Source organism: Balaenoptera musculus, chromosome 18 (genome assembly GCF_009873245.2).
Source record: "Balaenoptera musculus isolate JJ_BM4_2016_0621 chromosome 18, mBalMus1.pri.v3, whole genome shotgun sequence".
NCBI lineage: Eukaryota > Metazoa > Chordata > Mammalia > Artiodactyla > Balaenopteridae > Balaenoptera > Balaenoptera musculus.
In genome coordinates, this window is record NC_045802.1 from 27,968,600 (window position 1) to 27,995,954 (window position 27,355).

The 27,355-nt window shown below is 35.0% G+C and overlaps 1 pseudogene; it reads left to right on the plus strand.

Moving 5' to 3' along the window:
- The first annotated feature begins 237 nt into the window (after positions 1-237).
- On the plus strand, positions 238-22,853 carry LOC118884424 (annotated as a pseudogene).
- The last annotated feature ends 4,502 nt before the right edge of the window (positions 22,854-27,355 follow it).

The window sequence follows — 27,355 nt, forward strand, 5'->3', positions numbered from 1 at the left end:
TCAAGGAGGAGGTTATGGTTTACAATATAAAATACTCCCTGGAGAATAGAGAAATGAGTACTAAGTATTTATTGGATATAGCAACAAAAATTTAGCAACAGTCTTGCTGAGAGCTTTGTTCACTGGATGAGTAAAGGATGAAATTGGATATTGCCATGGTGTGAACAATAAATGGGAAAAAGATGAAACAGATAAAGGGAAAGGATTTTTATTTTTATTTTTTCATGAAGCTTGGCAATGCTAGGTAATGGAGAGGAAAATAAAACTGGAGAAGGCTTGACGTATAAGAACAAATGGGAGAGACATGAGGATTTTTCAAAAATTCAAGAAGAAAAAGAAAGTATAGGAAAGAATGGGATAAGCTTTAATAATTGGAGTGAAATTCCTGATGTAACATTCATGGGATCCAGAGAACAAGGGGAAGAGTTAGCCTTAGTCACAATGAGAAATTTACTATCATAATGAGAAAAGGAAGTTAGTTACAGTATAACATCACTTTTATAAATGGGGTGTCAGGAATTTGAAAAAGTTCTTAACTGAGTGTGTCTATATTTCTGAGAAGTAGGAGACAAGATTTTCTGCTGAGAATGAGTAGGAAGGTAATAGAGTAGGACAGGTAGGGAGATAAGAAATTGTTTGATTAGATATTATGGAAAATAGAGGAAAACCTTAGAACAGAGAATTGATGAGCAAGGTAAATGGCCCTATTGAGTTCAGAGAACCTTAACTTATAGAGGCAATTTTCTGAGGATTTTGCGATTTTCTCCAGTTGGATTCAACTGCCCAGGTAAAGGAACAAAGAAATCAGTCTGCTGGGTTGCTTCAGCTTTGGGTTTGCTAAGTAGGTTCAAAAATAGAAATTGAAAATGTTCACAAAGACGTGGTTGAAGAAATTGATCAAGGGCTATAGGCTTAAAAGGAAGAGAGTGAACCTGAGGCAGAAATATGACCTTATATACAATTGATTGTATGTCACAGGACTGAATACAAGTTAGCCTGATGAAATAAAAATATTAATTTTTTTTGCATGCACTCACCCATTCTGGTCTACTTCTAGGAAGCACAAGAAGATTAGGAAGTACTAAAGATACAGATATAAATTTTCTGTCAATCTGTTGGCTTTGCTTAAGCATGCTCTTTCTAACATCCTTTTAATGGTAGAGTATTTTGTCCATATTTAGAAAAAGTGTCATAAGATATTTTTTAAACTATTAGTGCCTTTTTCTTGGACCACTAATCAATGCTATATTGTCCTTAGGTCTTCCATCTGCACGTTTCTTGTGTGACATTTTTAATTTGGGGTTTTCAAGTTCATATAACCAAGGATACATATTAGAGGATAATGCAATTTTAGGAAATCATTTACCCCTTTGATTCACAGAATCGTATAGCTGTAAATCAGATTAATGTCACTTTGGACATTTCTTTGTGAGATCGAATATATTTTAGCTATTTATTCTTGTTCAGTGTATATTCTCGCTCTTCTCTAAACCCTTTCCCTTGCCGAATTTTAGCTGTTTAAGGAAATGATTCAGAACTCACTGGAAGACACAGGTGAGTGTTGAAGGCTTCACATAAGATCATTAAGTTGGTTTGCAGGGCGCTAAGACAGGACTTAGCTCATGGCACTGCTGAGAAACTTTGAATGCAGGAGCAAAAGATTTTACCAGCACTGGCCTTCAAGTTCATTAATGTTTCCTAGGACCATGCCCTTTCTGTTGCACATCAAACATCTTCAGGTTGTGATCCATCCTTCCTACTATTGTCATCTTATTGTGTATGAGCTGAAATGATTCTGATTTTATGTTCATGCTCTTGCACAGATTCCACTTCACTAGTATAAACAGAGAAGCCTAATGAAAACTATATAATTCTCTGAGGTTGAAAATTTCCTCCTGTTCTCATTTTGTATCTCCATCTTTCCAACAGATTATGAAATATTCAGTATTTTTATCTGAAGACACATTGCTCTTAACATATTTGGCACAGAAGGTTATCTTTAAAATCCCCTCTAAATCTCCCAAATTAATCTTCTGTGTATTGAGCACTTGCCAGCTTGGATAGTTATAGGATTAGACATTTTTAAATGATTTTTGACTCTGAAGGTTGTTTGCATGCTGTTACCAAATCTGGCTTTGTTTCAGCTTCAGCATCTTCCGTTTCATAAAGGATTTGCTGTAAACTTACTAAATGTTTTCATCTAATTTTATAATTATCATACCTAGGAAGTACCTTTATTAGAGCTTGGCACTTTCCTGCATATAAAGCCATGGCCCCTGTAATTGACTTTAACCAAGTGAGTACTAATCCACAATATTTCTTTGGGGCTGGGCTTGCCAGCAGGGGAGGCTCTTTACTATAGCTCTTTTTCTCTGATAAAACAAATAAAAGTTTATTTATTCTACATATCAAATTAGATGTCATAATAAGACAAAGTTAATTCAACACTCATATGTTGTAACTGGTTATAATAATATTAGTAAATGGGGAATTAAAACCGATCAGAGAGAAAATGTTAAGAAATAAACACTAAGCCTAATGACAGTAACACACTGCAAAATTTGCACATCATCCTTCAAAGACACTCAGGATGATGGATGCATGTGCCTCATTCATCTTGCTTTATTTCCTAAACTAAATAAAATGATGTATTCCACTTTTTGAGATAAATTTTATTTCAGGTAATTTGGGTATCTTTATTTCATCGTTTCCAACAAACAAGGTCTGGATCCTCTTGTAACATAAAAGAATTAGTCATCAGAAGGCAAGTGCTCTCAGAATCTATCTGTATAGCATTTTCTCAATAAACATTGAATAAATTTAAATGAACATATATATGTATTATGGTAAACCAAGAAAAACCATTTAGCTACTCAAAAAAGAACTAAAATTAAATTAAAACTAAGTAGAAATTGAGAATGCACATTAAAATTTTGTTATTTGAGTATTTTATTTCTTGTATACCTAAAAGAGATATTTAATAATATTCCCAACTCTTTTACCAGAGCAGATGCTACATCAGAGAAAAGATGTCTCTTTCACATTTCCATTCAACTTAGAGGGCCTAATTTCCCTCAATTTCCCTTCAGCAAGTTTTCCATTACCCTTAGTTTTTAAGCTTGATTTTTAAACTATGGCTACTTAGCTCTCCTTCTTAAAAGAAGTACCTGCAATTGAAACTACTATGCATTGAGCAGTGAAATAAAAGTTTCAAATATAATAAAAAAAAATAATGTCTTACCTTCAAGTAAGGTATCCCCAAATGGATGAGACAGATAAGAAAACTGGCAATTGCAACACAATATATGATTTGTGTAGTGGGGTAAATAATGTGATGCTATGAAAGCATAAGACACAGATTTTTAAGCCAAGGTTGTAGGGATCAGGAAAAGGTTATTGAAGAGACTAAGTCTTTGCTGAATTCTGCAGAAGGAAGCCAGGTGAGTGGGGGCCAATTCTGACAGATAAAATATGTAAAAAATCTAAAGGCAAAAAAGATTAGGAAAATGTTGTGTCCAACTGGGTAGTTAGCAGAGAGATGTGCCTCTTATTGAGATGGGAATCATTCCACTGCAGCATAAAAAAATGTGAACATCTATTAAAAATATTTCAGCTTGACAACATTTAGAATGTGGGAATCATGGAGTCTCAAATCCCATGATGCTATACCTGAAGTAGAAAAAAGAATAGTGGAAAAGGTATACTTGTTTCCAACTTATCTGTTTAAATGAATAACATACATGTGTGTTACTACTCTCCAGCACACCAATATCCTCTCTCCTTTATGGGATAGGCATCTCCATCTTACATGCATTTTGCTCACGCTATGTCTTTCCAATGTCTACCTAGAAAACTAGAATTACTTCTCTCAGAAAATGCGTGTTCAATGTTCTTCTTAGACTTATGTCTACTTCTAACTCATCCATTAATGAACTTTTCACTCTCACAGACAAGAACTTGTTTTCTTTCTCTCTCTTTCTGTTTCTTTCCTGCCAAGTGGGAAAGGACATGAATTATAGATGTACTGCAGCTACATAGGCATTAAGCTAGGCACTGATAATATAGAGTAGAAAATTATGAAAAACCTTAGTCTTAGATGGTCACTTTCAGTCATGAAGTAAGAAGTGAGGCGTATATCCAGATTACTAAAGAGGTTTAAAAATTTTTCCTGCTTGGAGCTCTAGGACTGGGAACATCTGTTAAGGAAATGGGGCTGGCATTTGAAAAATATTCTCCAAGCTATGTTAATTTATACTTTTTAAATTAAACCCCTTCCACACTTTGAGATCCACTGCTTCTGATCTGCAGAGTTTTGTAGAACTATGTTCAAAGGGTCATAAACTTAGATGGTAAATAATAGGGAGAAATGACAATTCAGAGTAAACATTTAATGGTAATAATCTAACATTTATTTTTGGGTCAAAGCAAAGTAGGATGTGGTTAGAGGTCTGTGAAGAAAGAGGTAACATAGATAGCTGTTTTAGGTGTGATGTAAAATGCAGTAAGAGAATGGGGATACTGAAATTTTGAAAAGTTATTTGACAAAGATGGACCTCACCCATGGAAAAAGCTGTCAATTCAAGAACTGTAAACTATCATACAGGTCTTTGGTCGCCTTAGGTAGGTTTATTCCTAGGTATTTTATTCTTGTTGTTGCAATGGTAAATAGAGTATTTCCTTAATTTCTCTTTCAGATATTTCATCACTGTTGTATAGGAATGCAAGAGATTTCTGTGCATTAATTTTGTATCCTGCTACTTTACCAAATTCGTTGATTAGCTCTAGTAGTTTTCTGGTAACATCTTTAGGATTCTCTATGTATAGTATCATGTCATCTGTAAACAGCGACAGCTTTAGTTCTTCTTTTTGGATTTGGATTCCTTTTATTTCTTTTTCTTCTCTGATTGCTGTAGTTAAAACTTCCAAAACTATGTTAAAAAATAGTGGTAGAGTGGGCAACCTTGTCATGTTCCTGATCTTAGTGGAAAAGATTTCAGTTTTTCACCATTGCAAACGATGTTGGCTGTGGCTTTGTCATATATGGTCTTTATTATGTTGAGGTAAGTTCCCTCTATGACTTCTTTCTGGAGGGTTTTTATCATAAATAGGTGTTGAATTTTGTTGAAAGCTTTTTCTACATCTATTGAGATGTTCATATGGTTTTTATCCTTCAATATGTAATATGGTGTATCCCATTGATTGATTTGTGTATATTGAAGAATCCTTGCATTCCTGGGATAAACCCCACTTGATCATGGTGTATTATCTTTTTAATGTGCTGTTGGATTCTGTTTGCTAGTGTTTTGTTGAGGATTTTTGCATTTATATTCATCAGTGATATTGGCCTGTAGTTTTCTTTCTTTGTGACATCTTTGTCTGGTTTTGGTATCAGGGTGATGGTGGTCTCGTAAAATGAGTTTGGGAGTGTTCCTCATTCTGCTATATTTTAGAAGAGTTTGAGAAGGATAGGTATTATCTCTTCTCTAAATGTTTGATAGAATTAACCTGTGAAGCCATCTTGCTTTTGTTTGTTGGAAAAGTTTTAATCACATTCTCAATTTCAGTGCTTGTGACTGGTCTCTTTATATTTTCTGTTTCTTCCTGGTTTGGTCTCAGGAGGCTGTGCTTTTCTAAGAATTTGTCCATTTCTCCAGGTTGTCCATTTTATTGGCATAGAGTTGCTTGTAGTAATCTTTCATGATCCTTTGTTTTTCTGCATTGTCAGTTGTAACTTCTCCTTTTTCATTTCTAATTCTATTGATTTGAGTCTTCTCCCTTTTTTTCTTGATGAGTCTGGCTGATGGTTTCTCAATTTTGTCTATCTTCTCAAAGAACCAGCTTTTAGTTTTATTGATCTTTGCTACTGTTTCCATCATTTCTTTTTCATTTATTTCTTACCTGATCTTTATGATTTCTTTCCTTCTGCTAATTTTGGAGTTTTTTGTTATTCTTTTTCTACTTGCTTTAGATGTAATTTTAGGTTGTTTATTTGAGATGTTTCTTCCTTCTTGAGGTAGAATTGTTTTGTTATAAACTTCCCTCTTACAACTGCTTTTGCTGCATCCCATAGGTTTTGGGTCATCATGTTTTCATTGTCATTTTTTTCTAGGTATTTTTTAATTTACTCTTTGATTTCTTCAGTGATCTCTTGGTTAAGTAGTGTATTGTTTAGCCTCAATGTGTTTGTATTTTTTACAGATTTTTTCCTGTAATTGTTATCTAGTCTCATAGCACTGTGATTGGAAAAGATACTTGATATGATTTCAATTTTCTTAAATTCACCAGTGCTTGATTTGTGACCCAAGATATGATCTATCCTGGAGAATATTGCATGAGCACTGGAGAAGAAAGTGTACTCTGTTGTTTTTGGGTGGAATGTCTGATAAATATCATCTAAGTCCATCTTGTTTAATGTATCATTTAAAGCTTGTGCTTCCTTATTTATTTTCATTTTGGATGATCTGTCCATTTGTGAAAGTGGGGTGTTAAAGTCCCTACTATGATTGTGTTACCATCGATTTCCCCTTTTATGGCTGTTAGCATTTGCCTTATGTATTGAGGTGCTCCTATGTTGGGCACATATATATTTACAATTGTTATATCTTCTTCTGGGATTGATCCCTTGATCATTATGTAGTGTCCTTCTTTGTCTCTTGTAATAGTCTTTATTTTAAAGTCTATTTTGTTTGATATGGGAATTGCTACTCAAGCTTTCTTTTGATTTCCATTTGCATGGAATATCTTTTTCCATCCCCTCATTTTCAGTCTGTAGGTGTCTCTAGGTCTGAAGTCCGTCTCTTGTAGATAGCATATATATGGGTCTTGTTTTTGTATCCATTCAGAGGGAGTATGTCTTTTGGTTGGAGCATTTAATCCATTTACATATAAGGTAATTATCGATATGTATGTTCCTTTTACCATTTTCTTAATTGTTTTGGGTTTTTTATTTTAGGTCTTTTCCCTCTCTTGTGTTTCCTGCATAGAGACGTTCCTTTACATGTGTTGTAAAGCTGGTTTGGTGGTGCTGTATTCTCTTAGCCTTTGCTTGTCTCCAAAGGTTTTAATTTCTCCATAAAATCTGAATGAGATCTTTGCTTGGTGGAGTAATCTTGGATGTAGGTTTTTCCCTTTCATCACTTTAAATATGTCCTGCCACTCCTTTCTGGCTTGCAGAGTTTTTGCTGAAAAATCAGCTGTTAACCTTATGGGGATTCCCTTGTATGTTATTTTTTGTTTTTCTCTTGCTGCTTTTAATATTTTTTCTTTGTATTTAATTTTTGATAGTTTGATTAATATGTATCTTGGCATGTTTCTCCTTGGATTTATCCTGTATGGGACTCTCTGTGCTTCCTGGACTTGATTGACTATTTCCTTTCCCATATAAGGAAGTTTTTAACTCTAATCTCTTCAAATATATTGTCTGTCCCTTTCTTTTTCTCTTCTTCTTCTGGGACCCCTATAATTCAAATGTTGGCTCATTTAATGTTGTCCTAGAGGTCTCTGAGACTGTCGTAAATTTTTTTCATTCTTTTTCCTTTATTCTGCTCTGCAATAGTTATTTGCACTGTTTTATCTTCCAGGTCACTTATCAGTCCTTCTGCCTCAGTTATTCTGCTATTGATTCTGTCTAGGGAATTTTTAATTTCAATTATTTTGTTGTTCATCATTGTTTGTTTGCTCTTTAGTTTTTCTAGGTCCTTGTTAAACATTTGTATTTTCTCCATACTATTTCCAGGATTTTGGATCATCTTTACTATTATTACTCTGAATTCTTTTTCAGGTAGTTGCCTATTTCCAATTCATTTGTTTTGTCTGGTGAGTTTTTACCTTGTTCCTTCATCTACTGTGTGCTTCTCTGTCTTCTCATTTTGCTTAACTTACTGTTTGGAGTCTCCTTTTTGCAGGCTGCAGGTTCCTAGTTCCCATTGTTTTTGGTGCCCCCAGTGGCTAAGGTTGGTTCAGTGGGTTGTGTAGGCTTCCTGGTGGAGGGAACTAGTGCCTGTGTTCTGGTGGATGAGGCTGGATCTTGTCTTTCTGGTGGGCAGGACTGTGTCTGGTGGTGTGTTTTGGGATGTCTGTGACCTTATGATTTTAGGCAGCTTTTCTGCTAATGGGTTGAGATGTGTTCCTGTCTTGCTAATTGTTTGGCATTGGGCGTCCAGCACTGTAGCTGCTGGTTGTTGAGTGGAGCGGGGTCTTAGTGTTGAGATGGAGATCTCTGGGAGAGCTTTTGCCGTTTGATATTACATGGAGCTTGGAGGTCTCTGGTGGATCAATGTCTTGAACTTGGCTCCCTCATCTCCGAGGCACAGGCCTGACACCTGTCCAGAGTATCAATACCCTGTCAGCCACACAGCTCAGAAGAAAAGGGAGAAAAGAAAAAAAGAAAAAAAAACAATAATAAAATAAAGTTATTAAAATAAAAAATTATTAAGAAATTAAAAAGCAATAAAAAAAAGAAAGAAGAGAGCAACCAAGCCAAAAAAAAAAAAAAAACCCACCAATGATAACAAGCAGAAAAAACTATCCAAAAAAAAAAAAAAAAAAACAGGAACAGACACACAGAACCCTAGGATAAATGGTAAAAGCAAAGCTATACGGACAAAATCACACAAAAAAGTATACACATACACACTCATGATAAGAGAAAAAGGAAAAATATATATACATCCTTGCTCCCAAAGTCCACTGCTTCAATTTTGGGATGATTCGTTGTCTATTCAGGTATTCCACAGATGCATCATACATCAAGTTGATTTTGGAGATTTAATCCGCTCCTCCTGAGGCTGCTGGGGGAAATTTCCCTTTCTCTTCTTTGTTCGCACAGCTCCTGGGGTTCAGCTTTGGATTGCCCCCGCCTCTGTGTGTAGGTTGCCTGAGGGCATCTGTTCCTGCTCAGACAGGACGGGGTTAAAATAGCAGTTGATTAGGGAGCTCTGGTTCACTCAAGCTGGGGGGAAGGAGGGGAACAGAATTCGGGGCAAGCCTGTTCTGTGGCGGCAGAGGCCGGCTTGACGTTGCACCAGCCTGAGGCACACCGTGTGTTCTCCTGGGGAAGTTGTCCTTGGATCACGGGACCCTGGCAGTGGTGGGCTGCACAGGCTTCCACAAGGGGAGGTGTGGATAGTGACCTGTGCTTGCACACAGGCTTCTTGGTGGCTGCAGCAGCAGTGTTAGCATCTCATGCCCGTCTCTGGAGTCTGTGTTGATAGCCACGACTCACGCCCATCTCTGGAGCTGATTTAGGCGGTGCTCTGAATCCCCTCTCCTCGCACACCTCAAAACAATGGTCTCTTGCCTCTTAGGCAGCTCCAAGCTTTTTCCCGGACTCCCTTCCAGCTAGCTGTGGTGCACTAAGCCCTTCAGACTGTGTTCACGCAGCCAATGCCCGTCCTCTCCCTGGGATCTGACCTCCGAAGCCGGAGCCTCAGCTCCCAGCCCCCACCCGACCCAGCAGGTGAGCAGACAAGCCTCTCAGGTTGGTGAGTGCTGGTCAGCACCTATCCTCTGTGTGGGAATCTCTCTGCTTTGCCCTCTGCACCCCTGTTGCTGCGCTCTCCTCTGTGGCTCCGAAGCTTCCCCCCACCATCCCCCGTCTCATCCAGTGAAGGAGCTTCCTAGTGTGTGGAAACCTTTCCTCCTTCACAGCTCCCTCTCAGTGGTTCAGGTCCTGTTCCCATTCTTTTGTCTCTTTTTTTCTTTTTTCTTTTGCCTTACCCAGGTACGTGGAGATTTTCTTTCCTTTTGGGAGGTCTGAGGTCTTCTGACAGCATTCAGTAGGTGTTATGTAGGAGCTGTTCCACATGTAGATGTATTTCTGATGTATTTGTGGGGAGGAAGGTGATCTCCATGTCTTACTGTTCTGCCATCTTGAAGGCCTCTCCCTGTAGTTAAGTAGTAATCTTTTCTGTCTAATATATTTGCATCTAAGTTTAAGCCCTTGTTTCCTCTCACATTCAGTTTTACAAAACACTTTCTAATTAGTCTCCACAACCTTAGTTTTCTCTCCATTTCCTCAATTTCTATTTATTGAGTAGCTAGGACACACCTGGCATGGTTCTAGGTATTGTGGGTACAGAAGTTTCTCTGTCCCTGCTCTACTGCAGTTGTCACAGGTATGGGAGACACACAACAAAGAAATAAACAGGCGTATATCCTATGGTAGGATAAGAGTGATAAATATGAGTTGAGCAGGGCAAAAGCACTGAAAGTTAGACGAAAGTTATAATGGAATGGTTATTTATAATAAAGTTAAAGTGAATTAGAACAGACACTTGAAGGAGACAGGGGAGTGAGTTGGGGGTAAAACTGGGAAACAATATTCCCTGGAACAGGAATAGGAAGGCAGAGGGAAAGGATGCTCTGTGTGGTAAAAGAGCAGTGTGTGTGGAACAGAATTAGGGAGAGAGAGACAGAGAGAGAGCAGAGAGAGAGAAGAGGGGATAATAATAAAGAGATGGTAGAGACTACACCAAGGCTCTCAAAGGTCAACATAAGGATTTTAGCTATTCCTCTAAGTGAGTTGAGAAGCCACTGAAAAGTATTAATAATTAGAGAAGTGGGGCTTCCCTGGTGGCGCAGTGGTTGAGAATCTGCCTGCCAATGCAGAGGACACGGGTTCAAGCCCTGGTCTGGGAAGATTCCACATGCCTCGGAACAACTGGGCCCGTGAGCCACATTACTGAGCCTGCGCGCCTGGAGCCTGTGCTCTGCAACAAGAGAGGCCGCGATAGTAAGAGGCCCGCGCACCGCGATGAAGAGTGGCCTCTGCTTGCCACAACTAGAGAAAGCCCTCTCACAGAAACGAAGACCCAACACAGCCATAAATAAATAAATAAATAAATTTAATAATTAGAGAAGTGACATCAGGCCTCTATTTTAGAAAAATCACTCTGTCTACTGTGTTTTCATCTAGAACACTGCTGGTTATCTTTTCAAGATACAACATCAATCAGACTACTTACTTAGTCATAAACCCACAGCACCTCATCCTCATGCCTCATTGGTTTCGGCTTCTATTTAGCAGCAGCAGTGGGACAGGGGTTGCAGTGGTAGTAATAGTAATAGTCTCTACTCTATGACCACCTGCTCTAGATATCTCTAGATCTATGGAGTATTTGATTTTTAATTTAATTCTGCCAGAGAACCCTTTACTTATTTCTAATGCAATATCCATTTATATCTCAATGGACATTAATGTTCTATACAATTTTGGAAATCCTTTTCTGTAGAATTAAAAATGAAACTCTTTGACATTCAAGGCCTTGATATTGCTGCCACATTTGATTTTTCTCTTTGTGGATGGTTTTTTCTTTACCCACTTCCCATAAGTAAGTTTTACCAATTCTTCAAGGTTTGCTCCAGTCTTACTCTCCTTAGGAAGTCTTACTTGATTTTTTTCATGAAAGTAACCTCCTTCTCTTATGATTTTCCATGATGTTGCTTCATACTTTTTTATGTTACTTAGCACTGACTATATTCTATCCTATATATGGTTAATTATTCTTTATCCTTAATATGCAAGGATCCATGAGGGCAGGATAATCTACCTATGAGTCTAATATAATGACATAAACCTACTAGGAAATAAATGCCTAAGCCAACAGTCAGTTTATTCTTATAAGGGTTATATCTATTCTGATTATATGTATCATTTATTGCCATGATTCAGTTGTAATCTCTTTTAAATAAAAACTTATGTTTGTCCCTTTAATATGTCTCTCATGTGCCCCACGTGGACATCTGTAAATTTCCCTTCAAGTCTTCAAAAGTTTATCGACTGAATGGTCAATTAATCCTCCAGGATGGAGAAATTTGCCAGTGGGTCAAAAGATTTAAATTATCCCTAGGGCTCCATTCTGAAAGAGAGATTTCTTAGCTTCAAAATGTTTGTGAAACGCCCCATGCACTGAGGAGAGATAGTGAGGCCAGACTCTCTAAAAAGCTGAGATGCCACAATTGGGGTCAAAAAGCTTAATCTCTCCTATCATGGTTTTTATTGCTCTGGCGTGTTTTGATACACTCCAGAGGGAACTGTCATTTTATCTTGCTTATTCCACAGGTCGGAAAACAGGCTGGTAGAGAGTACATTGAAGAAAGAGGAAGAGGTGAAATAAAACCTCCATTATACTCAGTCTTAGAATGTTACATGAAGGTGTAGTATCTTGATTATTCAATTGTAGAGATGTAGGTAAATTGAAGGAAAAATCAGTTAATTATAACATACAAATTTATTTTTAACTTTGATATTTTTATAATGTTACTTCACTTATACAAATTAATACTGTACATCAAATAAGTTAGATATAAATCTAAACATAAATAATGTTTTCATAAATCTTTGTATCGAGTAATTAAGAAAAAAAGTATAATCCAATAAAGAAGCTTTTTCCAAATTGCAAATAAACACAGGCGAATGATATGGAAAAATATCAATTCATGGTTTATGCAGACCAAAGCCAGATCATTTCATGTTCAAATATTATCTTACTATTTAAATTGTACATTATTATAATCTTACTATTTGCCCATCTATTGCTATACATCTCTATCTTAAGATTTGTTTGAGATTCAGAAAAATGGATGCTAAATAATTCATGGTTGGGCTTCCTACATCCTGGAGGGAGTCAAAAGGTAGGAGAGGAGACAGACCTAAATTTAGGAAAGAATGAAAGATTCAATATTTCAGTCTAAAGCACAGATATAAGAGCCCAGATTAGACAGGAAAATGTATTCAAAGCTACATAGAGCAGGTGAGATTGAAAAACAGTTTGGTCCAAGTAGTAAAATTATAATAATATGTCCTAGTAATGTTGGTCTGTCAAAATATTATGAATAACATTATTTTTCTTCTCCTTAGCATCATCGAGTTTACAATTCCAATAAGGGAAAAATAAGAATTTGGCAAAAATTTGAGCAGCATAACTTAGCTTTTTTTAAATCTAATGCAGATGCCTTAATGGTCTTTGAAGCAGGAAGGAAGGTTAGAAGGTTTTTAATTTGATGGAAGTAACATTAGCAATGAGTAATTTTATTAGAGTTACACAAGAGAAGAGATTGGCTGGAACTTAGTTCAGAAAGTAATTGCAGTATAAAAAAAAATTAAGGGAATGAAGAAAAATCTTTAAACATTTGGGTTTATTTATCTGATCTATGATGAGGCTTCATCTAGAACTTGTTCCTCTTGAGCTGATAAAGTCTTTTTCATTTAGTTTGCAAGTATCTTGTTATCTATAATTCATTAAACTACTGCTTTGTAAATACAGTTGGCCCTCCATATCCTCAGGTTCCACATCCATGGATTTAATCCACCTTGGATCTAAAATATTTTTTTAAAAATTCTAGAAATTTCCAAAAAGCAAAACTTGAATTTGTTGCATGCTGGCACATTTACATAGCATTTACATTGTATTAGGCATTATAAGTAATCTAAAGATAATTTAAATATATGGGAGGTTACGAATAGCTTATATGAGATTGCTCCATTTTATATGAGACTTGAACATACAGGAATTTTGATTTCTATGGGGGGTCCTGAGTCAATCTTCCATGGATGCCAAAGGATGCCTCTTAAATAACTTTTCTTGAAAGCACTAGACAACAGAAATAATTCTTCTTTACAATAAAATTTATTGACTGCTGTTTTTTCTTTTAATTTTTGTTCATACTATCTCTCTGTTCTGAAAAAACTAAAACACTAACTAACTAAATAAATAAAGTACCAGCCTTTCTCAGGGTAAAGTGGGAAGAATAAAAAACAACTGAAGGTCCTGCATTTTCTTGTCATTTTTATGAAACGAAAATTTGTCACATTTATCCTTACAATTTTAGAAGACTAAATGTTACTTTGGTATGTCCAAAGAAACTTTTTATAAAATAACTTTCTTTTTAATATTATTGTTTAGAGATTTGCATCGAGTTCTAGAATGACATCATGATATTCACCTTGCAGACCTCCCTTTAAAGCCTATAGTAATCCTAACTTAAAAGGAGACTGAAATTAGAGAAAGGTAATATTTAAAATTTTTTCTAACTTTGTAATTATTCAAAAGTACTTATTCTCTTATTTTTAATTTTGAAACAAAGTATTTTAAAAATATTAAAAAAGATGTAACTTTTGATGAAAATTACTTTTTGTCAGTATTATAAACATGTTATCTATACTAAGAAGCTTTTTATAAGGTAAGATGAGCCTCTTTTTATCTGCAACAGTAACGGTTATCTGGCCTTGAATTAAATTCATGGCAACTACAGAGCATTATAGTCTAGATGAGCATATATCCCTAGTGTTGGACCTAAGTCCTCACCTTTGCTGGAGAAGCTTAGATAAGAAGTGTTTCTCTAGAAGAGTGTGGAGTGGGAGGATTAAAGTGTTCATACATTCTTCTAGCATATGCAAAGGCTTTTTCATCCTCTGTTTATGAAACAGTGTATAGAGAACTGAAATTTAATGAAACATAAAGGAGGTAAGTCAATTATGAGACTTTGAGCCTATGAAAGGTCAAATAGATGTAGTGGATCAGGTCAAACAAGCAAATAGCACATCCACAGTCAACGATTGAGCTTCCTGATATACAAAGCACTGTCCAGGGTGCTGAGGACAATCACAGATGCACAGACCATTCTCCCTGCCCTTAGAAAGCTTTAAAATTGTTCAGGGAAATGATACTCATAAAGCATTAAAATCCAAAACAGTATAAATATCAAATATGTATTTAAAAGACATATAAAATAGATTTTTGCATATGAACAGTGAAAGCATATAGCTTACGGTAGCATCTTCTGAAAGAAAAAGGATGTCAAATGTAATTCTAAACACTTAGAATTTTCACTTTAAATTCCTTTTTTTTTTTTTTTTTTTTTTTAGTGAAATGAAACAAAAGCTGTCTTCTAGATATTTAACACTCTCCATCATTTTTTAGTGCTGTACTTCATCATCATCAACTTGTTTTCCTTTCAATTTACTAAGACTTGTCTGGTTTTCAAGTCCCTAAAGGAAAAATGAGTAGATGATTATGCTATTTGGAACAATTCAACAGTGACAGGGTAACTAATGGCTTGAAAGAGTTAATGAATCCTGTTCTCTGATGTGCTTTCCTATTCCTAAAGTGTTGTTTGGATTTAATTATGTCTCACTATATGATTTTATTCATTTAGGAAATAGTTTGAGAGGACTCATGCTTAAAATCTATTTAAGCAGACATGTATGAAAGGGAAAAATACTGATACAAGAAAGGCCATGATTAAGCACAGAAGACATAATGAAGACAATCAAGAAAATTTCAAAAACCTATCATATCCTCTGTGAAAATTGTGTCCTGAAATCCCTTCAATTGTGTCCAGAAATATGGACAGACTTTAGAATATAAGCACTGGAATAAAATAGAATGAGGGAGAATTGAAGAGAACAGTTTTTGTCTCTCTCATCTCTTCTATAACAAGAGACATATGATCTTTTGTTCGTGGTCACACAAGATCTTTCAAATGATCTTGTGAGAGAGCATTTTAATCTCTCTCTCTCTGCATTCAGCACTACATTTGGTATTTTATGTTGTTTTGTTTCAAATGACCCCCCAATGTAGGGAAAAGGCTAAAAGAATAGCATTTTATTTCAGAAGCACAAGGTGGTTTTAATGCTTCCTTTCACTGGCTTTCAGTGAACACTAAATTCTGTTGAAAAACATTTACCAAGAGGGCTACTCTTTGGAGAAACAAATTTTTGAGGGACATTAAAAAAATGTTTTTAAAATTTTATTTCACCCAGAAAATTAAATATAGATCAAGTGTTATGCCAACAATGGATCTGTTTTCTGTTCTTTTCTCCTTGGAGTCAAATATTTAGTTCTGTGTTTCTTATATCAAAAAAGAGACCACACTGAGCAAGAATAGCAGTTATCTTTTGCATTTAGTGTAACGTGAAAAGGGAATTTTTAAAAATCAGTTTTTTTAGAGTTACATGTAATTTTAGACTAAAATAATTTTATTCATCTTGATCACCTACCTTGTTAAATGCATTGAAACACAGATAATTTTGAAATTCTTTAACACTTTAAAACTTTATTCAGAAGGCAATGATAGTATTATACTAAACATAAGGACTTGTTTTACTTTGGAGTCAGACTGGTTGTAAATCCTAGCTATGCCATGTTCTGTGATCTTGGGCAGTTTTCCTAAATACCTGTGACTCTGCTTTGTGACTAAAAAACTAAAAGATCCCTCATGACGCAACTAAGACCTGTTGCAGCCAAATAAATAAATAAATAAATAAATGGAAATAATAATAATAAAAACAACTATCTCACACTTTCTTGTATGAAGATTAAATGAGTGTGAGTGTGTATGTGAGAGAGAGACAGAGAAAAAGATATGTAAAAAAGAGAATTTATAAGAATACAAAGACAGAGTAAGCTGTAATCAAATATTACTTTTATTAAAACCCTATAAAAAGCATTCCTTAATAATATGAATTAAATATAATATAATCGAGATTGTCTATTGTTCTTCAAAGGAGGCTTATTCTGGTTTCTGGTCACTTGAATAATCTTTTAACAATGTAATTCCTTATTCTATAAATTTGAATTTTTTATTCTTCACTTCTAGCAATATATTCTGGGATTATTATACTATATTTATATTGATATACCCATAAACATATACTATTATACTTTTTACCAAAATGAAGCACTTTTTTCTCCAAAATATACAAACTGCTCATACAATTCAATATCAAAAAAACAACCTAATCAAAAATTGGGCAGAAGACTTAAACAGACATTTCTCCAAAGAAGACACACAAATGGCCAACAGGCAAATGAAAAGGTGTTCAACATCGATAATTATTAGAGAAATGAAAATCAAAACCACAATGACGTATCACCTCACACTTGTTAGAATGGCTGTCATCAAAATGTCTACAAATAATAAATGCTGGAAAGAGTGTGGAGAAAAGGGAACCCTCCAACACTGTTGGTGGGAATGTAAATTGGTACAGCCATCATGGAGAACAGTATAGAGGTTCCTTAAAAAACTAAAAGTAGAGCTACCATATGATCCAGCAATCACACTCCTGGGCATATATTGAGAAAAGTTGAAAACTCTAATTCTCAAAGATACATGCACCCCAATGATCATAGTATCACTACTCACAATAGCCAAGACATGGAAGCAACCTAAGTATCCACTGACAGATTAATGGATGAAGATGTGTTCTATATAAATATACACAGTGGAATATTACTCAGCCATAAAAAATGAAATATTGTCATTTGCAGAAACATGGGTGGACCTAGAGAATACCATACTAAGTGAAGTAAGTCAGACAGAGAAAGACAAATATTATATGATATCACTTATATGTGGAACCTAAAAACTGATACAAATGAATTTATTTACAAAACAGAAACAGACTCACAGATACAGAAAACTAACTTATGGTTACCAAAGGAGAAAGAGAGTGGCAAGGGGATAAATTAGGAGTATGGGATCAACAGATACACACTAGTTATAGAAAACTGATAAGCAACAGGGATTTACTGTATAGTACAGGGAACAATATTCAATAACTTGTAATAACCCATAATGGAAAATAATCTGAAAAAATAATATATATATATGTATAACCAAATCACTTTACTGTACACCTGAAACTAACACAATATTGTGAATCAACTATACTTCATTAAAAAAAATGAAGCACTTTTTTGGCATTAGTCTATATCTTGATATTTTTATTCAATATCAATATCAATTTATATATATTTTCCCTATTGCTGGATAATATTAGCAGTTTAAACAGTGCACTTTTATGATTGTACAACTTCTATAGGTCAGAAGTATAGGCCTGGCTTGACTGGGTCCTCTGCTCTTGAGAATATTCAAGATGCTGTTGGGGTTAGGATCTCATCTCAGGCTCAAGATCCTCTTCCAAGCCCGTGTGCTTGTTAGCAGAGTCCAGTCCTTGCTGCTGTATGTCTCATGGTTGCTCTTTTCTTCCAGACCAACAAGAGAATCTGATTTCTTTCTCTCATCTCTTGACCCTCTTTAAAAGATTTCACCTGATTAAGTCAGGCCCAGCAAGGATAATCTCCCTTTGATTGACTTAAAGTCAACTAATCAGGGACTTTAATTACACCTGCAAAATACCTTCACCTTTGCCATAAGATGATGTAACTTCTTGTTGCTTCTCATTGGCTATTGAATCTGTCACTCCGTTCTGACTCAGATTTTTTTTTCAATTTTGATTTAGATTTTTGCTTGTCTCAACACACAGAAGTATGAAACTTAAAACACTGTTACAACATGTGTGCACCATTGTGAAATGTAAGGCAAGACTCAGGAGTGTGTGTTTATCATGGAGTAAAATTTGTACAACTCTCCACCATGATATATGATAACCTATCTTGTGTGTCTGAGTAACCATGTATCTGAATAGACAACGCTCTTACCACCAAGATCTGACTGTATGCATTTTATCAGATTCAGTTCTTTCAACTGTCATTTAAAGTTTTAGTTGAAATAGTCTATATTTTCATTAATAGTCACCATACTTTTATTTATTTTTTAGACCTATTAATCATAGATATTGTAAAGTCCTTTGTTGCTACTTGTAAAATTTCTGCTCCTACGGATTCTACCTACCTTTTCTCCCTCTTGAATATTGGTTATTAGATCCTGTACATTCAAATGACTACTAAGCTTATAATGAATGATAGACATTATGATTAAATGGATCATAGAGAGCCCAGTGATTTTTCTTCAGAGTGGGTCTACCCTTTCCTTTATTAGGCAGATAGAATGAGGAGTTGATCACTTTAACCCAATCAAGAACTAAAGTAGTTTAAGGTTGATTTTAAATTTTGATAAGCTTTAGTTGACTTTTGGCACTCTCCTGCTTCTAGGGCTCAGACTTTCACAGCTTGAAATTGCTAACTTTGCAGTTCCTTAGTACTCATGCACTCTACCCTCCTTTTAACAGGTTGTTAGCTTAGCTCCAGCATTCTTCCCAAAACCACTATGATATTTGCCAAACGTCTTGAGGATCATATTGGCTATATGTTCATGTAGCTACCTAAAGCACTGCTGATTTTTTTCTGATCCAGTTTTGCCTTCTGCCTGGGACCCACTCAGATATTCTGCCTCCTACTTACACATAAAATTGGCATAGAATTGGTAAATTTCCCTTATTAAAAGGCAAGTATACATATAGCTGATTCACTTTGTTATACAGCAGAAACTAACACAAAATTGTAAAGCAATTATACTCTAATAAAGATGTTAAAAAAAAAACAACCTATGTGAGAAGAAAGGAAATAATAAAGATCAGTGTGTATATCAATGACTCAATACATTAGAAACAGAAAAACCATATAGAAAATCAAAGAAACCAAAAAATGCTTCCTCAAGAAGATCAACCTATAACCAGACTTACTAGGGGAAAAAAAAAAACAAAAAAAAAAAAACAGATTACTGATACCAAAAATGAGGGAAATGACATCACTAGAAATTCCATGATGTAAAAAGAATAATAAGTAAAGAATATGAATAAATTTGATGTTAGATAAAATGGACAAATTCCTTCAAAGACAGAAACTATCAAAGCTCACTTAAAATGTAATATTTAATGTGAAAAACAATATATCTACTAAAGGAACTGAACTTGTTGTTTAAAAACTTCCCACGTAAAAGACTCTATGCCCAGATAGTTTGACTTCTGAATTCTACCAATTATTTAGAAAGAAGTAATTCTGATTCTACACAAATTCATCCAGAAAACTGAAGTTAAGGAAATCCAATATTACGACCAAAAACATTAGTGGAAAAGAAAATAACACATACCAGTCAGAATGGTCATCATCAAAAAATCTACAGATAATAAATGCTAGAAAGGGTGTGGAGAAAAGGGAACCCTCCTACACTGTTGGAATGTAAATTGGTGCAACCACTATGGAGAACAGTATGGAGGTTCCTTAAAAAACTAAAAGTAGAGTTACCATATGATCCTGCAATCCCACTTCTGGGCACATATCTGGAAAAAATACATGCACCCCAATAGGACATAGCAGTACTATTTACAATAGCTGCTAAGACATGGAAGCAACCTAACTGTCCATCAATAGATGAATAGATAAAGAAGGTGTGATATATATATATACACAATGGAATACTACTCAGCCATAAAAATAATGCCATTGCAGCAACATAGATGGACCTAGAGATTATCATACTAAGCGAGGTAAATCAGAAAGAGAAAGACAAACATCATATGAGATCACTGACATGTGGAATCTAAAAAAATAATACAAAGGAACTTATTTACAAAACAGAAATAAACTCACAGACATAGAAAACAAACTTATGGCTACAAAAGGGGAAAGGTAGGGGGAAGGATAAATTAGGAATTTGGAATTAACAGATACACACTACTGTATGTAAAATAGACAACCAAAGAGGACCTACTGTAGAGCATAGGGAACTATATTCAATATCTTGTAAAAAATTATAATGGAAAATAATGTGAAAAAGAAAAAAATATGTATAAAAAAAAGTGGAAATTTTCAGTTCAATTCTAAATGATTCTGTCCTCGTTGGAATTTTAATTCCTTGTCTTCCATTTTTTCATAGTTTTCTGATGTCTTCAAAAATATAATTTCTGTGATTATCTAGCATTTCTGGCTATTCTCTGTGGGACCGTTAGCTAGCAATGGACTACTCTGTCCAACTTAGAAATAAAATTCTTCCTTAAAAATATAGATAGATGATAGATAGATAGATAGATAGACAGACAGACATATCTTCCTGAGGAATAACAAAGTTGGGTACAGGTTTATAGATCATTTGGGTATACACTTTAGTGAAATACTTGTTTGTCTTTTCTATTGTGCTGCATCTTTTTCATTGATTTGTATTAATTTGTTGTAGGATCTTTTCCCACTCTGCTATTTTATGAGTAGTGTTCTAATTTTAACATCATCCAATTATTTGACTTCCAAGAGTAGAATTTTTGTCCTGTTCAAGATTCTTTACATACTACAAGGTTACTAGATATTCTCTTGTTTTCTTCTAAAAGGTTTATTCTTTTTATTTTTCATATTTTTATCTGAAATCCATCTGGAATTTATTTTGGTGTACAAAGTGAAGTGTCAATAGTCATTTTGTTGCATGTATGTATGAAATATTTCACATTGGATGATTTATAAATTAAAATAAAAACTAACCAGAAATATCTGAATAAGGACAAAGTAGAGCTTCTATGTTTTAAAATATAATTATTGAACTTAAAACTCAGTGAATATTTTAAAAACTATAGGAAATTCATAAAATGAAAGTTAGATCTTAAGAAGCTATACAAATGCAGAACAGGAGGCAAAAAAAAAGAAAAATAGAAGATATGGAATAGTAATTAAAAGACATAAAGAATAGAATGAAAAGGCAAATGTCTGCCTTCTTCAAAGGGATCAAAGAGAGCTAGTGAAAGAATTGAGGTAGGTAATATTTGAGAAGATAGTGGCTAAGAATTTTTCAGACTTGATGCAAGTCTCAGGTTAAGAAAACAAATTAGTTCAAGCAGGATTACTGAACAAGAATAACTTCATGCAAAAATATTCTAGTGAAACTATAGTGGATAAAAACAACCAAAAATAAAAAAAGAGACCTTAAGGTAAGCCGGGGGCGGGGGGGGGGGGGGGAAGATTGGTAACCTACAGAATAATGAAAACAAACTGCTACTTTACAGCAACGTTAAAAATTAAATACAATAGAACAGTATCTTCAAAATCTTGAGAAAAATATCAATTTAAATACCCTATCTATCTATCTGTCTATCTATCTACCTATCTTCATCTATCTATCTTTTAGATAATGTTGTGAATAAAGCAGAGATGTGCCTCTACAAGGACACAGCTTAACCAACCTGGAACAAAAAGTTTGAGATTGAGCTGGAAAGCTCCCAGGCCCTGAGGGTAGCGTGTTACAAAAAGTGTTACAACAAAACAAAAATCACCAAGGAGGTCAGTGAGAGTTCAGACAGGATCAGGGGGTAGGGTTAGCTCCAGCTGCATTCCCCAGGGCTTGAAGGACAGAAAGTGGCAGCTGACCATCATCACCATGAGTGGGATTAAAGTGAAATTATCCCTCAAGTTCACCAGCGAGGAGTTGAGCTCCAAGAGAATTCATTCCTGAAACAGCAGTGAGTGCTCAGAGTCAAGGTTGCCATGGTCACTGTTGTCACCAAGAGGTAGAGGCTCAGGGTGCCCTACATCATGAGCCAGTGCATGGTGGAGATTGAGAACCAGGGCATGAAGGAAGTGGGCATCTATTGCATGTCCAGAGTGGTCATCCACATTCAGGCCCTGAAGGTGTCCTTTGATGGCAATAACAAGGATGTGTCAATGAAGATGAAGGAGAAGGAAGTCAACACCATCCCTGGGATGCTGAAGTTCTACTTCCACTAGCTGCCTGAGCCCGTCTTCACCAAGAAGTTCTACCCCAAATTAGCCAAGGGCATCCCTCTTTCCAGCCCAGCTGCAAAGGAGAGCTACATACTTAACTTGCTACTGTCATTCCCAAAGCCAGAGGCCATTTCCTTCTGGACCACCTGAAAAGGGTGGCAGAAAATGAAATGGTGAACAAGATGTCCCTGCACAACCTTGCCATGGTCTATAGCCCCACACTACTCTCGGTCCTCAGAAAAGAGAGCAAGCTCCCTGCCAAACCAGCCAGCCCATCTCTATTACAGAACAGCTGGTCTCTGGAAGTCATGTCCCTGGTCCAGGTGTTGCTGTATTCCCTGCATCTGGAGGTCATTCCTTGCTCCAAACAGCAAGAGACAGAGTATCTTATTCTTCACCAAAGTCTAAAGGCTTTGGTGAAGACTCCAAATCCATCTCTAAGATTCAGGCAGAACAGCCTAGAAACCTGGCAAAATGGGCCAAGTGCAGAGCAGGAACTGAACCTTCCTGAGGATTAATTGAGCCACCCCCCTAAGGTCTGGACCTTCTACCAAGAGACAATTACCCAAGGCAAAAAGCCAAGTGACCTAGGCAACTCTGGATACACTGTGAGCCTGAAAGCTCTGTGCTGGCTTTAGACTGTAATTTTTCATGCTTCCATCAGAGAACACCCCAAGCCAACAGGTCTCAGACTGCACGCTGCTAGGACAAGGTGAAGGGAGTGGTTTTTCTGAACTTACCAGAGTTTAAAAGATTTCTAGAGTACTCATCAATATGAACCATCCCAGGGGAGAAGGGAACAAGGCCAAATTCCATCACTATCTATCCTGTGTTGAGTAAACATTGCTGCTGCTTCATGAAAAAAAAAAAAAAAGATAAAATGTAGGGGCTTTTAGATAACCAAAAATTCCTTCACCACCGACTGAGATTATCACCAACAAATCTTCATTAAAGATACTCTAAGAAATGTATTTAAAAATTTTGTTTTCAAAATTTATATTCTTATTTTATTTTGTGTTAATACTCCCCTATTGTGTCACTGATGTTTTTACTCTTATCTATCTAAACACACTTGAAAACTTCATTTTTTCTATCAAAATATGTTATTAGTCATGGCCTGTATCCTCCCCACAAAAGGACAAGAATGTTCTGTTCTCCCCGCTTGTTGCAAGCATCTTGACTTTTATACCTAGATTGTCATCAATTACTTTACATTATGAGTCAATATTGATTTAGAATTAACTCAATATATTCTTGCTATCTGTCGGTAATATTATTTCTTATAGTTCATAATTTTTATCTTGATTTTTTTTTTTTTTTTAATTTTGCTGTAGGGAAAATTGGTGTAAGTCTCCTAGGGAAAGTCATTAGGTTAATTTTGTTTTTACTCTTAAACACTGACCCTAGTTTGTCTGAGTACAGAAAACTGTGTTCAGTATCTTTTTTACTTTATACCTTCAGTGATACTGCTGCATTGTTTTCTAGAATCAAGCATTGCATATGAGAATCTCCACATTTTCACTTTTTATTCCTTTCAAAAAAAAAATGAGCTTCATTCTTGATTTGCTTTGGGATCTATTTTGTATTGCAATCTGGGTATGTCTTTTACATTCATCTACTTAACATTCAGAGTAGCCGTTCCATAATGAAGCCTCATGAACCATGTCAAATATAGGAAACTTTCTTCTATAATTTCCTTGTCATTAGTTGCTTCTCAATTTCATCTCCTCTGCATTATTTTTATGCTTCTATAAGTCCTATCAATCTATGAATTGACTCTGCTTTAAACATAATTTCCATATTTTTTACTCTTTTTTGCATCATATCCTGCATGATTAATTAATTTTTTTGTTTTAGATTGTTAAAATCATCTTAACTATGTTCATTATGTTGCCATTAAATTATTATTACTCATATTTTTATTTAGCAATTTTAAAATTTTGCTTCATTTACTTCAGTAAAATTCCTCTTCAATACAGCTTTCTTACCAAGTCTAAGTATACAGTTTTAACACCTTCAAATATTTAACATAAATGAGTAAATAAAGAGAAAACTAAATAACAAGTGGAAATATTAAAAAAGATGACCCCCCCCCCATGAAATAAACTTAATACAGTATACAGGCAAGATCTTAAAATAAATTTCTCCATGGTTTGAAAATGCTTAATGTGAATACAATGAAGGCTTGTATAAAAGTACCTAATACAGTGTTTAAGCAGGAAGTGGGTATTCAAAACATGTTATTTATCACATGAGTTAGAGCTGTTTAATAATCTGCTTTCTCATATAGAAGATTATTTCTTATCTCTAGTAAAGTTTTGAAGACACTGACCAAATAAACAGAGATTTTTATAGAAACTAACCTACATGGCCCCTGAGTTCCCTAAAAATTATATCAGTCATATACGTGGCTAGTTTTATATGTGATTAAAAGCTAGTTCCAAAAAACTTTAAATGATTGCATGTAATATTAGCTTGATGTTAATTGATACTGTTCTTTAGTGTACATGCAATTATGACAGTAGTTATTTATTATCTAATTTACCTAAAGTATCAATATTATATTGATCTTTAAGAAGTTCTTTTATGAAATTTTTACTGAAATCACAATAATTGTCATCAACTTCACCATTATCAATTTTTATCTGAGTCACATTTTTGCTCTGTGCTTTTGGAATCAAACCAAACAGGGAGATATATTTCTGCCTCTAAAGGGATAACAACCAGAGCTCTAATAGTGACACAAATGCATTCATGAAACTGTAGGGCACAGGACTGAAGGAAATGCAATACAAAGGCTCAGGAAAAGGAGTATTTTCTTTCTTTCAGGAAGGATAAAACGGAAATTCCAGTGAAATGCAATGGACTTTAGTTCTATGATGATTCAATGGTAATTATATTTATAAAAAATGATCCTAAAATACTAAGAAGTTCTCAAGTGTCTTCTGAATATTAAAGGACATTTTTTAAAAATTTAACTTAGCTTTAGTATTCAGTACATTTAAAATACTTTAAAAATTTCTTTGAGATTTTGTTATTCAAAATATTTGACTCAGGACATACTCCATTCTCTCACCATGGTCAACAACCAAGTGTTTGGAGAAAAGAAAGGGAAAAAAAGAGAAAATAGAAGATTTTCAATTTGACTAAGTTTTATCAAGTAGTCTCTCTATGATTTTGGATGATTTGTTGTATTTTTTCTTCTAGCCTCAAACCATATTTGTGGTAAAACCACATAAAGTCAAATTCATTTAAGTTACTTGGGTTATCCAAATTTTGTTTTCCTTTACTTATTTGTTCACATAGTGAAATAATTTTTTTTGATACATTCTTAATATTTCTTCCTATGTGTTTTTTATTATGCCTTTTATCTCCCCCCTCCCCGCCACACACACACACATTAGGATGAAGAGTAAGTACTCTGCTCTGTGGATACATTTTCTTTTCTTTTCTTTCTTTTTTTTTTTTAAACTAACACAACATTGTGGATACATTTTCTAAGACTTGTATTTTCTTTAGAGAAATCCAACAGACTTCACAAAGTTCCCCTCCTCTTTGATAACAAAATGAACAAAATGACAGACTAATTAAAAGTACAGGATAAAAAAGGCCTTCACTCCTTGTGTTACTCCTTTCTATTGAGACAGGAAAGATGTGGTTTCCTCAGTGCACTATTCTCAGTAGCATTTGGGTTGTCTTTGCAATCAGTTTTCTTTGTTTTGTATTTTTTGACAGCAGTGCATTATATGGAGAGATAGACTTAGTTCTAATTCCTTACCCTTTCTCCAAGTTTTATAACTAAATAACCTTTTAAATAAAATATTGCAACAGTCCTGCATTTTGAGGATGAAAGTGCTGTTTTCTAAAAGGTCAATTCAATCTGGGAAATGTTTTCAGTTTAGACAATACATTATAAACGGTAGAAACCTGTGGCAATTTTCAGCACCACTAACGGGAAATAAATTTCAGTCATTCACAGTAAGATGGCAATGTGGTGACATTTGAAGCCTGGACATGGGCTCTCACATTCATTGTATGTGACTGACTGCTGTGCAGCAGGGGCCTTTTTCCAACTGCTGGATGAATTTCATATATAAATGAAAAAGATGATCTGAACACTTTACAAAATGAGTGAGACCCCATCATCTGAGTGACAATATTCTTCTTTTAGAGCAGACAAGGATTAAAATACATCAAATTAATAAATCCCTAGGAAACCAATAATCTCACGTTTGCTGAACAGTTGTATCTTCTAGTAGTTATTATCTTTGAATTACAGTGAGCCACTATCTGTTTCATTTTCTAGATATATGTCCTTGTCCATCAAAAACTATGGCAGTTGCACTACACAGTCAAGCAATAAATTTATGAAACATTTCTCTGAAGTGCATGCTTGTTTCATAATCCCGATTCCATATCTTTATTAACTTCAAAATATATGTAACTGTCAGCATGAGGGTCAGAAGATTACAACACTTTCTTTGTTTCTTTGCTAGTGCTTTTATTTAACTTGAAAAATAAGCTGCAGCACCAAGGGAATCATGAAATAAAGGATATATAGAGTCATAATGGCATGAAAATGGTAAACACAGATACACAGTAAGAAAGATCATCGTATCAAATCATTAAAAAAAAATGTTTACTTCAGTAACTCACACACCAACTTTATTAAAAATTCTAGGAAATCCAAAATGATAAGCAAGAGCTTTAACATAAACAGAAAAAGCTCCTCTTCTCTCTGAAATTTCTCACGGTATCATCTGGCTTTTGACCTTAAGGCCTCGTGTACTGTGAATGCAATTCTCTATTGTAGTCCATGATGGATTTGCTTAGCATTTTTAATCTACATGCACTTAAAAACAGCAAACCTCATAGGACATCATATTTTGTAAAAATCTGTGATTCACCTG